The sequence below is a fragment of the Malus domestica genome, chromosome 14, assembly GCF_042453785.1.
Source record: "Malus domestica chromosome 14, GDT2T_hap1".
Classification (NCBI taxonomy): Eukaryota; Viridiplantae; Streptophyta; class Magnoliopsida; order Rosales; family Rosaceae; genus Malus; species Malus domestica.
This window is the reverse complement of record NC_091674.1, coordinates 4,991,427-5,006,371: the sequence shown is the minus strand read 5'-3', so window position 1 is coordinate 5,006,371 and position 14,945 is coordinate 4,991,427. Positions and strand designations below refer to the sequence as shown.

General features: G+C 32.4%; 1 long non-coding RNA gene across 2 annotated transcripts; it reads right to left on the bottom strand.

Moving 5' to 3' along the window:
- Positions 1–3,980: 3,980 nt before the first annotated feature.
- Positions 3,981–6,479, bottom strand: LOC103453762 (uncharacterized). 2 transcript variants are annotated; one of them, XR_531903.4, is made up of 3 exons: positions 6,187–6,479; positions 4,477–4,602; positions 3,981–4,375 (listed from the first exon to the last, which is right to left on the bottom strand). It is a non-coding gene; the product is annotated as an uncharacterized lncRNA (long non-coding RNA). The 2 variants fall into 2 exon arrangements; XR_011575449.1 differs by lacking the exon at positions 6,187–6,479 and adding an exon at positions 4,803–5,064.
- Positions 6,480–14,945: the final 8,466 nt, after the last annotated feature.

The window sequence follows — 14,945 nt, the reverse complement described above, 5'->3', positions numbered from 1 at the left end:
TTATAATGAAATGACCAGTCTCTGGAACCAACTTGCATTGACTGAACCTAAAGGACTTGGTACTGTTGAGCTCTATATGTCTTGTGCAGTTTCTGATGCCTCTTAAAGATGAGTTTGAGACTCTCCGAAGCTCTATCCTACATCAAACTTCTTTTCCATCCGTTGATTATGTTCTTAATGAGTTACATGCTGAAAAGTTCGCGTGCAATCACAGTCGCATAGACTTTCTTCGCCTATGTAGAATTCTTCGGCATTGGTTGTGTCCGCTAGATCGAGAACTTGTAATAAAACTATTGTTGTTGGGGATGAGTGTGCTAACTACAAGGAAAAAGGGCATTGGAAAGAGGATTGTTTGTGGAAATTTAAGAAATCGCCTACAGCTGTTGATACTAATTCACCGAAAGTGTTGGCCGTGTTGACTTTAAAATTAGCTACAACTGACTGTGTCAACAACTTCGACTTTGGTTGGTGATGCATGCATGTCCTTGCCTGTCTGTCTACCTGTCTGCATAGCAAATGATGTTTGTTTGTTTGCTTGTCCACATAGCGAAGTCTGTTTGTCTGCTTGTCTGCCTGTCTGTCCGCCTAATGGAGCATGCATTCACATCTGCTTATTGGCAAATTCATGCCGTATACCGTCATGAGTTTGACGGTGGTGTTGGAATTTAGGGTTTTTATTTGAGTTATTGTTTTGGGTTTTTTCTTTGTTAGGGTATTTTCGTTATTTTGTTTATTAGGGTTTGCTTGAGGTTTCTATTTAAACAATGCTTTGTAGTAGGTTTTATCAAGTTGTTCAATAATATCTTTCTTTCCCGTACTGTTCATCTTTAAGATCATTGACCATCATGTAAGGTAAGCTCCAAGACTGCAATGGATTAGGGACGAGATATTCTTACTCCAGAGTATCGTATATTTTGAACTTTTTAACCATTAGATCCTTGATCCGAGATACAGTGACCAAGATCTAGAGCTCGTTTAGATGTGTTTTTCAAATGACTAAAAGTGCTTTTGGTAAAAATATTTTGAAAACAATCATTAGTAAAAATGCTAGTAAATTTTGGAAAAACACTTAAAGTGCTTCTTAGAAAAAGAACATAACTGGTGCTTCTTGCAGAAAGCACTTTAAGTGCTTTTGGAATCCAAAAATATTTTCTCTAAAAACACTTTCAATCATTTTAAAAGTACATCCAAGCGAACCCTTAACCTTTGAAACCTACTCTTGATCACTAGACATCATAGTTATCTGTTATAGAAGTTCTGAAATTCTCTTATGTATGTACAAAGACAGTTTTCATTGTAGCTAATTGCATAGAGGGTCACAAAATAAGTAAATGTTTTTTGGAGAGACACAAAAATAAGTTTGTTTCATAGCCAGTCCAGTATTTTTTGTAAAAATAGTTAAATACTTTTGGGTTAAACAAATTGGCTATAAGTTTATCTTGTTTGTCATAATATTTGGTGTGACAACAATTTTATTACGTTTTTAACTTGGTGTTATTAGTTTTTGCAAAAATAGTTTAAGAAAATTTAGTAAAAGTCAATAAAAACTCTTTTTTATTTTATTTTTTTTTTATTTTTAACAAACGATATTGTCTACACTAATAGGAATGGGTGGACTTAGCCTCACAATAGACTAGCAATATTTTCTACACTAATGAACCATATATCAACGGTCAGTTTTTATTTGGATCTAATCAATGAAATATTTTTGTTAATTAGGCATATCAATGAGAAATGTTATATGAGTTTCAAACCCATATAAATAGTTTTAAATTAATTTTTTTGCCCATATTAGATCTTCAAAAATTCATGATCATCTTTCCCAAAATAACCTCTCTTTTCTGCACGTGAAGATGAACCAAAATGCATCTATCTCTCTGATGTTAATGAATCAATGCAAGCCATGAATCCCAGAATTGAAAGCCTAGCAATAAAAATCTCTTTGGTCGTAGCAGTGAGCATGAAAATCTCATCGCTACCACTAAATTTGTCGGTCGATTGTTATATCTCATCGATTTGTCACTGAATTTCATTAATTCGTGGCTAATCCCATTGATTCTTGGCTGGACAAAAGGTTGTTAATCAACTATTATATTGAATCGATTCTTCAAATTCATTATTCAAGTTTTCACTCAATGTGTATAATCACTATTCTAAAAATCCACGTCTAGTGCCACATAAGCGTTAGGCTGCTAGCTATCGCCCAGATTAATCCCTATGCTTTTGAAAATTAAGAAAGAGGAGCCTAAACGTGCTTATTAGGTGCTCATCTAGACCGCCGAAGTGCCCGCCTAGACAACCCTGCTAGGATGCAAGTCTCATTAAGACAGAAAGTAGATAACCTACATTTTTCATTTTATTTTTTTCAATATATTTGAAGAAATTTGTTGAATACTTGAATGAACACTCATTATATACTTTGATATCATGTTTTCAATATGTTCTAATACTTTATAATCTATAAGAAATTCATTTTGCAACTTATGTATCCAAATACAATTATTTATTTTTTTAAGTATAAGAAGACACTTATTTATCATATATATAATAGATTTATTCAAATCCGCTTAGTCTGCCTAGGCTCCTGCTTAATCATTTAGGTGCTAGGCTCCAGCCTGCCGCCCGACTAGTGCCTAGCGCTTAGCGTATTTTAGAATCTTATGTATAATATTTAGGCTTAATCTTAGTTTACTACCTTCAAGTTGCTTGGTTTTCAACATTTGGTATATAAAGTTTTTTCATCCTAGAGTGGTACTTGAAGTGAAAATTTTGAGATAATTTCATACATCCGTTAAGGTTGTTGTTAAGTCAGTCGTTAACTAATGACATGCAGGCTGGCCGATTTACGTCTCTGCAGTCAGCGGCCTCTCTCTTCCTCTTTCTGCTGCTCATGCTGGCTCTGCTGTTTTTTGAGTAGGCCCCATCGGTTTTCATGTGCCCTCAGATCCAGTGTGCAGGCTGGCTGCAGCCTTTTTTTACTTGCAGTCGCTGGTGTCGTGGGGAGCAGCATTGGTGCACATGTCAATCTCAGGCCAAGTGCGACTGGGTTTCCGGTCGAATCGTAGCGCTGACATCTGGGTTTGGGTTAGGTTGCAGAGAGAAAGGGGGGTTAGGAGAGGAATGGTGGAGGAGGTGGTGGTTATGGAGAGAAAGGAGGAGTCAAAGAAGAAATGGGGGGTTAAGATAGGTTTCGGTTTTTTTTTTCAAATTTTTAATTTAATTTTTTTTAATTTTTAATTTTTTGATATTCATGTGGACCCAAATTGACACGTGGCATTCAATCATTGTTCGCATGGGCGTCATGTCACCAGTTAACGGTTGACTTAATAATAGCCTTAATAGATGTATGAAACTATCCTAAAATTTTGACATTAGGTACCACTCTGGGATGAAAAAAGCTTCACGTAATAAATGTTAAAAACCAAGAAACTTGAGGATAATAAACTGAGATTAACCTTAATATTTATTATATTAACAATTTTGGTCCAAGTCTTTTTTTAATTTTAATACAAATATTTTCTACAACTATGTAAGTCTGTATTTAAATGCTTATTCAAATGTAGATGAAAATTACTTATTCAAAGTGTTTTTGTCAAGGCCTTCTAGACATTTGACTATAAGTAAATAAAAGTGTTTCTTGTAATCTATAACAAGAAAATAATTCAAGTTGGAAATTTAAAAAATAAAAAAGCTCAGATCGGGTAAAATAATAATAGAACCAATGTGTATACAACTACAGACATCTAAATTCATCGGTGGTTAAGTTGTTGTGGGTTTAGTTCTAACTCAGGTTTGATTCTTGACGTGGAATGTCCTCGTTTTTTTATGTCGCGACAACTGGGTGTGGGACTTGTGCGTGTCAGCCATAGTAGCTAACTAGTGCTTAATACCCGCGCGTTGCTGCGGGTTTGAAGTTAGATGAGATGTTAAAAATGAAAAACTTTCGGTTACAAAATAGGAACAACGATAACAACAATGAATTTGGAAAAGGTTAAATTTAGATAATATAAAGATACAAATTATAATCATCCATTATATTGTAGCAGTTCTATGTATTTTTGGACCAGGAGGATTACATTCAGTTACAAAAAATAGAAATTCCTGGTACAAAGATACAAAAAACATTATAATAACTGAATTTCTTCTAATAACCACATCTAATATACTTTGTGTTCCAGCCTTTGCATACAAAAAACGAGGAGATGCTGTTGTGTGGGGATGCAAAAAACATTGTTGAGTTTTGGGCAAAAAAAGATATGTACAGGTTTTTAAACATGTTAAACATGATTTAATATAGATAAACAAAACACGGTAAACATTCTTGATCAGAGTAGTGAAAGGTGTCTTCAGGCCTTGTTGTCATTGATAAAGCAACCTGAACAAAGAGGAATAGAACAAAACATATTTAGATAGGAATTAGTATCACATGTAAATGGTAATGGTGGAAAAGATAAAACAACTTGAAAGCATACTAACCGAATCATTGTTTCCAGTGCTGTTGTGACGCTTTGCCTGAGTAGGAGGTGATTTTTTTTTTTTAATAACTTGATTGGAACCTCATCACATTCTCTTGGATCGACTTCTGAAATTTCTTCAGATTCACTGATTTGAATGATCATGCAACATTAATATAGTTGTTCACAGAAAGAAGAAAAGATGATTCCTAGTTATAATTCATATTATTGAAAATGTTTGATATGTACATTTTAAGAAAGTTGAAGTGAACACATGGAAATTTTTTAAAACATGATGTAAAAATATAAACATCATATTTGAGAATAGTATGAAATTAGATATCAAACCTTTGTTCACGAAAAGCGCTCTTCTCACAGATTCTCTTCTCACAAATCTGGATTAACTCATTCTTTTAAATATTTGTTGTCAGTTTTATTATTATTATTTTATCTTTTTTTGTGCGCACACTCTGCAGGAGACTCTGCATTCAAATGTTTTTATAATATTTTATTGTGTTCTGTGCAAGGTATTAAATATCGATGATATCGGAAATATCGGTAGTCTAAAAATACAGAAAATTCGATAGAAATATCGATATATTATCGATATCGATAAAAATTGAATAAAAACCACGGAAATTGTAAGAAAAACTTGGAAATTTTTATTGAAACTTTGCAGGATGTTTATTTAGTCAATTATCTATTAGTTTATCACAAAAAAATGGAAGGAAATGCATTGCATAATAGATATAACTTATTTAAGTTGATTATATAGGAGCTAGCAAATATTGTGAGTGTAGAAAATATGTAGTAATTAATGAAAAAGGTTTAAACACACCATAATCATTTATATATAATGAATTAGTACAATATTTTACACTTTATACATTGCATGGTAAGATACATGAGTGACTTAGCAAGGTCTAAAATATCGATGATATCAGAAATATCGGTAGTCCAAAAAATATCGATAATCCAAAAACACGGAAATTTTGATGAAAATATCGGGATATTATGGATATTTTAGACCATGGCTATGTGTGACAAATCCGTGCCACCTACTGCAGGAGACTCGGCGTGGAAGACAAAAAGTCAAGCAAAATAAAAAAATAAAATAATCAAAAGGCAAAGGAATATGGGGACAGGTGGGTTTCTCACAATTTTTAATAATTATTTTGTCCATGCATTCAATGTTTTTATAATTTTTTTATTGTGTTGTGCGCCACAAACCATGTGGCCTGATTTAAGTCATATTTTTTAAATAATTCTTTGTCAGTTTTTTAATTAATTATTTTATCTTTCTTTGTGCCACAACTCGACAATCATAGACATGGAACCTGGGAGGACAAAGGATGATCAACACGTGGCAATCATGGGCAATACAGGTATTTTACTGTGTGAAGCAGGCAGCAAAATGGTATGGACCGAAAAAATCAAAGGCATTTCCGCCCTTTTACTATTATTGAACAATGCTAAAACTCAACTGAGTTTTAGTATATATAATGTGTCAGCTATGCTATATTTATATACTAAAAATTAGTGTAGTGTCCAAATATTAAAAAAAATAACTTTAACGAAAAATTTTCGATACTGTTCATTTTAACGAAAAATAATATTTTACATTAAAAAATTAATCATGATACTATTCATTTTACCTTTTATTTTATCCTTATCGTTAACTCTTAAAATTTTCAAACAAATTTCATTAGTTTTCTTATTAAAAAATGCTTACTTGGTGCGCATCCCGACTTGATGGTTTCTTTTCCTCTCTCAAGTTCATCGTCGTCTCGGAAGGTTGAAAAGCCTTCTCCAAAGCAGCAAAGAGGTAGTCGACAAAATTCTCGCGAGTGTCTTCACCGTTGAAACTCAAGAAAACGTCATAGACGTGTGGAGAATCAGGATCGTCGAAAAAGGGGCAACTTAGAGCCATCAAATCGTTGATTGCCGGTGTCTCCGGAAGGAAATAGATATTGTTAAAACAAGCAGCTAATCAATGAAGGAGTGGGAGGCCAACATTTCTGACTTTATATTATTTGTTTCTTTGTGGCTTACTTTATTATAAAAAAAAACCCGAATTTTTTTAGGTTCAATATGATATTCGTTGATGCAGAAAAAAAAACGTAAAAACAACAGTTTCTTTACTCCGTTCTTTTGAAAGTTGTGTATTTTAATTTTTTTTGTTTTCCTAAAATTTAAATATGCACCTTAATTTCTTGGTTAAACAAATCAAGACGGTTAGGTTTCTTTAAAAAATTAGTATTGTTTGAACATAGAACGATACATCATCTGTCATAATATAAAGAAAAGAACATTTGAAAAAAATATTTCACCACTTATGTTATGACATATAGTATATCAGTTTGTATTCTGGGCATGTAAAAACATCTCTTTTCCTCTTTTTATAATCTTTTTAATTAAAATTTGAATTAAAAATAGAGAACATGATTGAGTATGATCAAGGTCTAAAATATCGATATTATCCTGATATTTCCATCGAAATTTTTGTGTTTTTTGACTACCGATATTTCCGATATTATCGATATTTTAGATCTCGATAGGAACTCTATGTGGTATTAAATCACTCATGTATCTTACCATGTAATGTATAAATTGTAAAATCTTGTACTGATTCATTATATATTAATGATTATGGTGTGTTTAAATTTCTTTCATTAATTACTACATATTTTTTTGCACTCACAATATTTGCCAGCTCGCTATATAATCAACTTAAATCAATTAAATCCATCATCCAATGCATTTCCTGCCAATTTTTTGTAATAAACTAATAGATAATTGACTAAATAAATATCCTGTAAAGTTTCAATAAAAATTTCCAAGCTTTTGTTACAATTTCAGTAGTTTTTATTCAATTTTTATCGATATTGATAATATTCCGATATTTCCATCGAAATTTTCATATTTTTTAACTACCAATATTTTCGATATTATCGATATTTTAGACCTAAGTATAATCTTAAAATGTCAGTCAGTATCGATGCATCACAGGTTTGTGGTGGTGGCGAATAAAATGAATGACATCTACGCAAAAATCCATTAGTTGTTGCTAATATTTAATACAAGTACCAACAACTTTTTCATTGGGATTCCAGCTGGGGTTTATTATATTTATTATCTTTATATATAAAGCCAACAACTTTTTTTGGAATCACAAATTTCATTAAAAAAATTTAGACAAAAATGCCCTTAAAACAAAAGAATTTCAAAAGCAACCCAAAATAATGCACCAAATAATGCAGGGGTATTTTAGTTATTTTAACAGTGTTTTTTTAATAATTAATTCTTTTTCTGTATTTTTTTTAAGTACATCACAATAAGCTAGCAATAATGTGATTCAATTAATTATTTATCAAATATTATTTTCTCTATTTTTAAACATGTTCAAAATATCTTAATAGAAGTTTAATACCGGTTATAAAAAATATCTTCGGCACATTCATAATAATGTAATTAAATTAATTGTCAAATGATTGTTTTTTTTTCTTTTTTTCTGAACAACCGATATTATCTACACTAAGGGGGAGGGAGTGGGCTTAGTCTCACAATGAGCTAGCAATAATGTGATTCAATCAGTTGTTTATTAAATATTATTTTCTCTATTCCTAATGTAAATTTAATATAATGTAGATGAAAATTGAAAGACCGATTTTATTATGTGAATTCAGCTACTTTAATTGGTTTGTGAGAGGTTTTTTCTAGTATGATCTAAGATTATTCATTTACTGCAAATATTTGACTTTCCTTTGTCAATTCACGCATATTAATACATTGAAAACATGTAGGTCGCGCTGTGATTCAAAAAAGGTCTTCTGCACACGCGTGAAGGCTAGTGACATCTAACAAGAACAAGGTAACTACTGCTAACTTTTGCCTTTTGTATTCTTCCATTTTCAAATTGGTTCAAACCTACTTTTACCTACTTTGATTATACTTAATGCTCATCCAATCATTGTTTATACATTTAACACGTCCTCTTACGTATAACTTAAGCTAAACACACGAAAGTTATGATATTGAGAGTTTTAACGAAACATTATTAGTATTGTTCACTTTTAATGAAAAATGACATTTTTATCTTTTCCTGGTACTATTCACTACACCTTTATGTGTCCCTTTTCATTAAAACTAAAATTTTTTTAGATTTTTCGTTAGTTTTCCTTATGATATTATTCTAGCACTAAAGCATCCATTCAAAAACTAATTGACCATAAAAGGGACCAAACGCGTTTTAGACTATAGTGAAAGCTTTAACTTTTTGGAGGTGCTAATTTAATCAAGGGAAAACTAATGAAAATGACTTGAAAACTTTGAGTTTTCACGATAAAGACAAAATAAAGGGTAAAGTGAATAGTACCAAAATTGACTTTTTAGTGTAAAAATGTGATTTTTCGTTAAAGTAAATAGTATCGAGAGCTTTTCGTTAAAGTTCCCTTTAATCAAATGTAAAGTAATGAACACTATTATGCTTTATCATGAAAGAAAAAGCCAAAGATTCTTTAGAAAGTTGAAATGGACATATAATCTTATTAATTAGGGAACTTTAATGAAAATGGCTTGTGCTAAGTTTATTTTAACAAAAAACTATGCTATAACTTTATTTAATGAAAAAGAATCAAAATTTAATTAAAAACCTTTAAATTTTAATAAAAACGACAAAAAAACTTAATTTTTAATGAAAATGACACAATTAAAAAAAAAAAAACTAATGCGCACACAGGACTAGGGATAGTAATGGTTCGGTTTGGAGACGGAAATGCTATATCCATCCCCATAACCACGAAAATTAACCATATCCATAACCGCAAATTAACCATTGGGGATTATCCATAACCATATCCACCAGTTAACGGATTTTCAATCTGTTATCGATTATATCCATCTTCGTCAAAAAATAAAAAAAAATTATATTCATCCAATTGATGCACTATAAATTTTAGTAGTTGCAATTCCATCATTAAATAGAAACATCCAATTACAAAAAACATAACAATATATTTGAAGTTGTTTATGATAAGCCAATATGATAAATTGGTCCAATAAAGAGAAAAAGAGGACAAAAGCAAATACGAAAGGAAGACAAAACAAATTGATTCAATGAATTAATTTCTTGATAGAGAGAATCTTGAAGAAAGATGAATCTGATAAACTTGGAACATTTGATAATTGATATATAAAATGATTCAATGAATTAATTTGGTTGAGTATAACAATAAGAGTATTGAATTGATGAGGTTGTTGGTATGCCCCATGCATGATGTTTGGTGCATAATAAAGATAGTATAGGGTTTGATGCATGCATAATGAATTAGTATAGGGAGGGTTCAGTAAATTGAATAAAATTATATTATATATCAAATATATATACACACACACACACACACACACACACACAATATATTCAGGTCGAATTCAGGGACGGATATGGATTAGGGACCCGTATAACCATATCCAAAACCATAACTGAATAAAGTTTACGGTTTTTCCTCATATAAATACCATACCTGAATTTTCATATCCAATTCCAATCCATTCGGGCGGTTATCCACGGTTATCGGGTTTAACGGTTAAAATTGCTATCCCTACGCATGATCTGTACACTATTTATGAAACTGAATACTATTTATGAAATTGAAACTATTTATAAAACTAAACGGTAATATACTATTTATTGGTTTAATTTCATAAATAGTGTTTAGTTTTTTGTCTACTTTCATAAATAGTGTCTAGTTCTTGATCATGTTTCATAAATAATGCTTAGTTATTGGGTCCAATTTCATAAATAATGTATAGTAATTGGTACAGTTTCATTAATAGTATCTCTTTCTTGGTTCGGTTTTATAAATAGTGTCTAGTTATTGGTCTACTTTCATAAATAGTGCCTAGTTATTGGTCATGTTTCATAAATATTGTCTATTATTCTAGTTTCATAAATAGTGTATAGTCCAGTTTCATAAATAGTTTCCACCTATTGGTTTAGTTTTGGAAATAATGCCAAATTCTTGTTTTCGTTTCATAAATAGTGTCTACTTATTGGTCATGTTTCATAAATAGTGTCTACCTATTGATCTAGTTTCATAAATAGTGTCTACTTATTGGTGAAGTTTTATAAATAGTGTTTAATTTTTTGTTCAGTTTCATAAGGTTTGAAACTTAAACCCTTTTTAGTCTTGTAAAATCACTCATTGTGCCAAAAACGATGAACCAGAAGTGACTCTTTAGATCAAAACCTTGAGAAGATTATGTTCTTAGTAATTATATTTAAAAAACTGTTTTCAATTACCAAATTAAAATTTCCTCACCTTTTTCATATACCTACAATAATAAATGTAACTCTTCATCCAATTTCTTGAGCTTGAGTGTCATTTTGGAGAAATTTTTTCTTGTGTCCATAACACAAATGGTATACCACTATTATTATATAAGTGGTGGAAATGTTTATTTTTTATATTATTAATTTTTAACATAAGAATCTCACAACTTGTATAAAATGTATCATCCTGTGTTCTGGGCATATTGAAAAGTTTCTCATTATCATTACTACTATTGGAAAATAACACCACAAAAATAAAATAGGAGAATGTAATTCAATTCGAAGTATTTTTCTTATTTTAAGCAACAAAAAAACCATAAATGTAGTTGGCAATGGGACAAAAAGATAAGAGGAAAAAGTGGAGTGTTTGAAGTTGGGGAGGGGATTGGGGGGGGGGGGGGGGGGTATGCGCCCCAGCACAAGTTGGGTTTGTTAGGTTTTTTCTTTATTTTTATTTTATTTTTATTTTATTTAATCTTTCTTATTAGTCTTTTGTCCTTATTATTAAAATAAAGTTAGTGGGTGCTTTTTTTTTTATTAAAATGTAAAGATTTGAAGCTATTTTTATTAGTTTTCCTTATTAATTAAGGAAGATTATGGGCCCATGTACCAAAGGAGAAAATGGATGCTATCCGTTGATTGATGACAACTAGCTTAGGTTAGGTTGTACCTATGAAATTCGTTATAGGATAATGTTTGACTATTTAAGGATAAGAAAGAACTTCTACTAAAATTCATTTTGTTTGAATCACAAAGTTTTCTCATTTATAAATTGAATCGTTCATATTAAGAACCCTTTTGTAAAAATTGCCTCTACAAAAACTCAATTAAACCTAAGGTCATTTAGTCAATTTATTGTAGACAGACTGTTCCTAATGCTTTTACCAACTTTGTTCATCTGTTTTTGTACAACTCGATGACAAAATGACCTTAATTTTATTTTTATTTTTGTTTGCAAAACCGATTTTATTGAGTGATTTACTGTCACAGCCCGTCCTGAGAAATATTTATCGCTAATGTGAAAAGACTAGATTACCCTTGGACATTAAGAAGTGTGGTGTGTGATTTGTTTTGAAATGGAATTATTTGAATTTTTCCTAAGTTTTTGGAACCATTTAGGAACTAAGAAACATTGGTTTGGATTGGGTGTTGACTAGTTGGACCACATATATCACTTCTCCTTTCTCTCTCTTCCTTCCCATGTTCTCTCTCTGTCCCTCGGACTCTCACTATCTCTCTCTCTCCTCTTCCGTACGAACTCAAACCCAAAACCCATTCAATCGTGACGGATCAAGGACGTTGAAGGTACCATTGTGTTCCTTGCAAGCTCAGGAACACATCTAGACCATTTTCAGGTAAGGATAACTTCGTTTTCACGTCGAAACCATAACCCCGATTTGGGGTACTATTCATGCAAACGTTAAATCTCGTGTTTTTTGGAAATTTCAAGTTTGTAGGAAGCTTAGTGAGGTCCCAAGGAAGCTCGGAGTGCTTCGTTTGAAGGTTTTGGATGTCGGGATCGTGTGGATGAAGTTTGGCCGATTTTTCTTGGAATTCTCCGGTGAGATCCCATGACTTTTAGAGCTTTAAAATGGTATAACGTGATTGTAGATGTTCCTAGCTTCATTTTGGTACCAATTGCATGAAAAATGGTTGAGAAACAAAGGAGAATAGTGAGTTTGAAGTTTTGCCCAGTTTCCGACGTCGGCGACGGTCGCCAGAGCTGGAGGTAGGAGATGGGATAATATTCCATCAAGTTTGACGGAATATTCTCACACCGTCAGTCAAATATAACAGAATCTGTTAGGTTTAACGGAATATTCCCTAACGGTGGTTAGGGAATCCGTTAGGTTTGGGCCACGCGTGGGGGCGGGTTTTACCGTGCCCTTGCAGGTGCATGACGGTGCATGGGAGGTCCAAAAATAATTCTAAAAATATGAGGATGATCCTGAGGTTGTGTAAATCACTGTGGTATATTCATATACCCAATTGAGCAATGTATGAGAAGTTATTAGCTAGTTTTGTATATGTGCTTTAAAATAACGTTTTTATAGTTAATTCGCATATAGGTGAGACTTATTCCGAGGACGAGCGTATCGACGGACGACTCGGGGGTTACAACTTGTCGACTTATCAGTGAGTGGGCTTTTGTTTTCAGTATATAATTATATACTTGATATATTTCCCAGAAATGTGTTTTTAAATGAAAGTATGCTTTGAAATAATATGCCAAATGCCTTTATATTCGGAATATGCATTTCATGGTTGCATATATACATAATTGTGGTGTTGTGGAGGCACAGGTAAGTACATGTAAGTTATGTTTGGTCTAGGTGAACTATGAACGGCTTGATCCCTGTTTAGGGTACGTAGGCAGTCTAACGAGAGGTTAAGTGTAGCCATTCAATAAATGAGATGAACATGTTGATTTTCTATATGGGACATGATTGAGAAACGATGAGCTCATAAACCTGCACCCCGGGTGATTGCGATTTAGTCAGAGAGAGTTGGCACAGGCCTGTATATTATGTCACATCCCGCACCATATGCTCACATTGGATCCAATTTAGGTGCACAGTCTTGTCGTACAGACCACTATAAGTGGTTCCGACTCGTAGGTGACTAATGTATTATCGTACAACTAGCATTGACAGAGTAGAATTGAGCATAATTATATTATACCCAACCTTGTAGTATAGACCATTTTCAGTGGTTCCGACTTATATGCATTATATTGTCGTATAGGTCATAGTAGTGACTCCGGCTAGATTGAGTTTGAGCTATGAACTCAGCCGTACAGACTACCACAGGGGTTCCAGCTAACATATTATACTTTTATGAAATCATTCTTACCTGGATTGTTTACTTGTTATATTTTGGCATGGCATACATATAAATATGTTTATGTGAAGCATGAATTGAATAATTATGATTTCAGATATATATGTATATGCTTACATCTTGATTCTGGGAAAATAATACATGTTTTATAACGAGAGGTTAGTTATATTAATAAATGAAATGGTTTTGTAAAACATTTATTTTTGCCCACTCACGTTTTCTATTTTGTGCCCCTCCAGGTTCTAAGTAAGATAGTTGTTGATGGCTCGAGATCTGCGGCAGTTCTGACCTATTTGAATAATAGTGGGACATTCCTGGTACTATGTAACTAGTACTTGTCCTACTGGATTGCACCTAGAATTTATGCTATGATTAGGAGTGTTACGGTTGTAACTAACTCATATCACTTTCTGTTTAGTAGTGCACACTAGTAATTTGGTTTTCAATTATTTGTGTATTTGCTATCTTTATTGCTTCCGTACTATGTACATGGTTACGTCACTCTCACGTGACGGCCACCATGCATTGACCTCGATCGGGGTGTGTCATTTACAATATGAATAGTTCAAATTATAAACACAAAGTTCTAGGAATTGACAACGAACAATTTTGCATAGAAACTCTTACTCATTTGACTTTTTTATTTAAAATTAAACACAAATAGTACATGATGAAAACTGACCTTACGAAGTACGATGAACGATTAGGGTGTGGAGATCCTATGCTCCCACAGAGAATATACATACCCAGGATCTTTGTACCGACAAGGCTGTTTTTGACAAGTCCATTGCAAATGACATGTGCATGAACTTGTAGAAAACTAAAGTCATAATATTTTACTCATGCATAGGAATAACTACCAATTTTTGCAAGCTAAGAAACTTACAGAGATACTTTAACACTGATAACAAAAAGAGGAAATAAGAAAAATCAGAAACTAAGCTTAAAAGAAAAACTGACAACCTCTTGCTGACATAATTAATAATGGAAAGGGATCCTCTCTAGATCCCTTCCTCCTGATCCACTAAATCCACTAATCTGGGCCCTTGAAATTTGATCAAACGGCTAAAAACAGAGGGCCCATTAAAAGTTATAATAACTTTAGCCGTTGGATCAAATTTCAAGGGTCCTGATTTGTGGATTTGGTGGATTAGGAGGAAGGGATCCGGAGAGGATCCTTTTCCATTAATAATATTTGATTCCTCAACGGATAACTTTGATCTAAACTGTGCAAAACCTTGATTCTTGTAATTGTTTGGTTCCTTGCACATAAATATGACTTCTACTTTCAATCAAATACAAATTTGACATGGATTTAT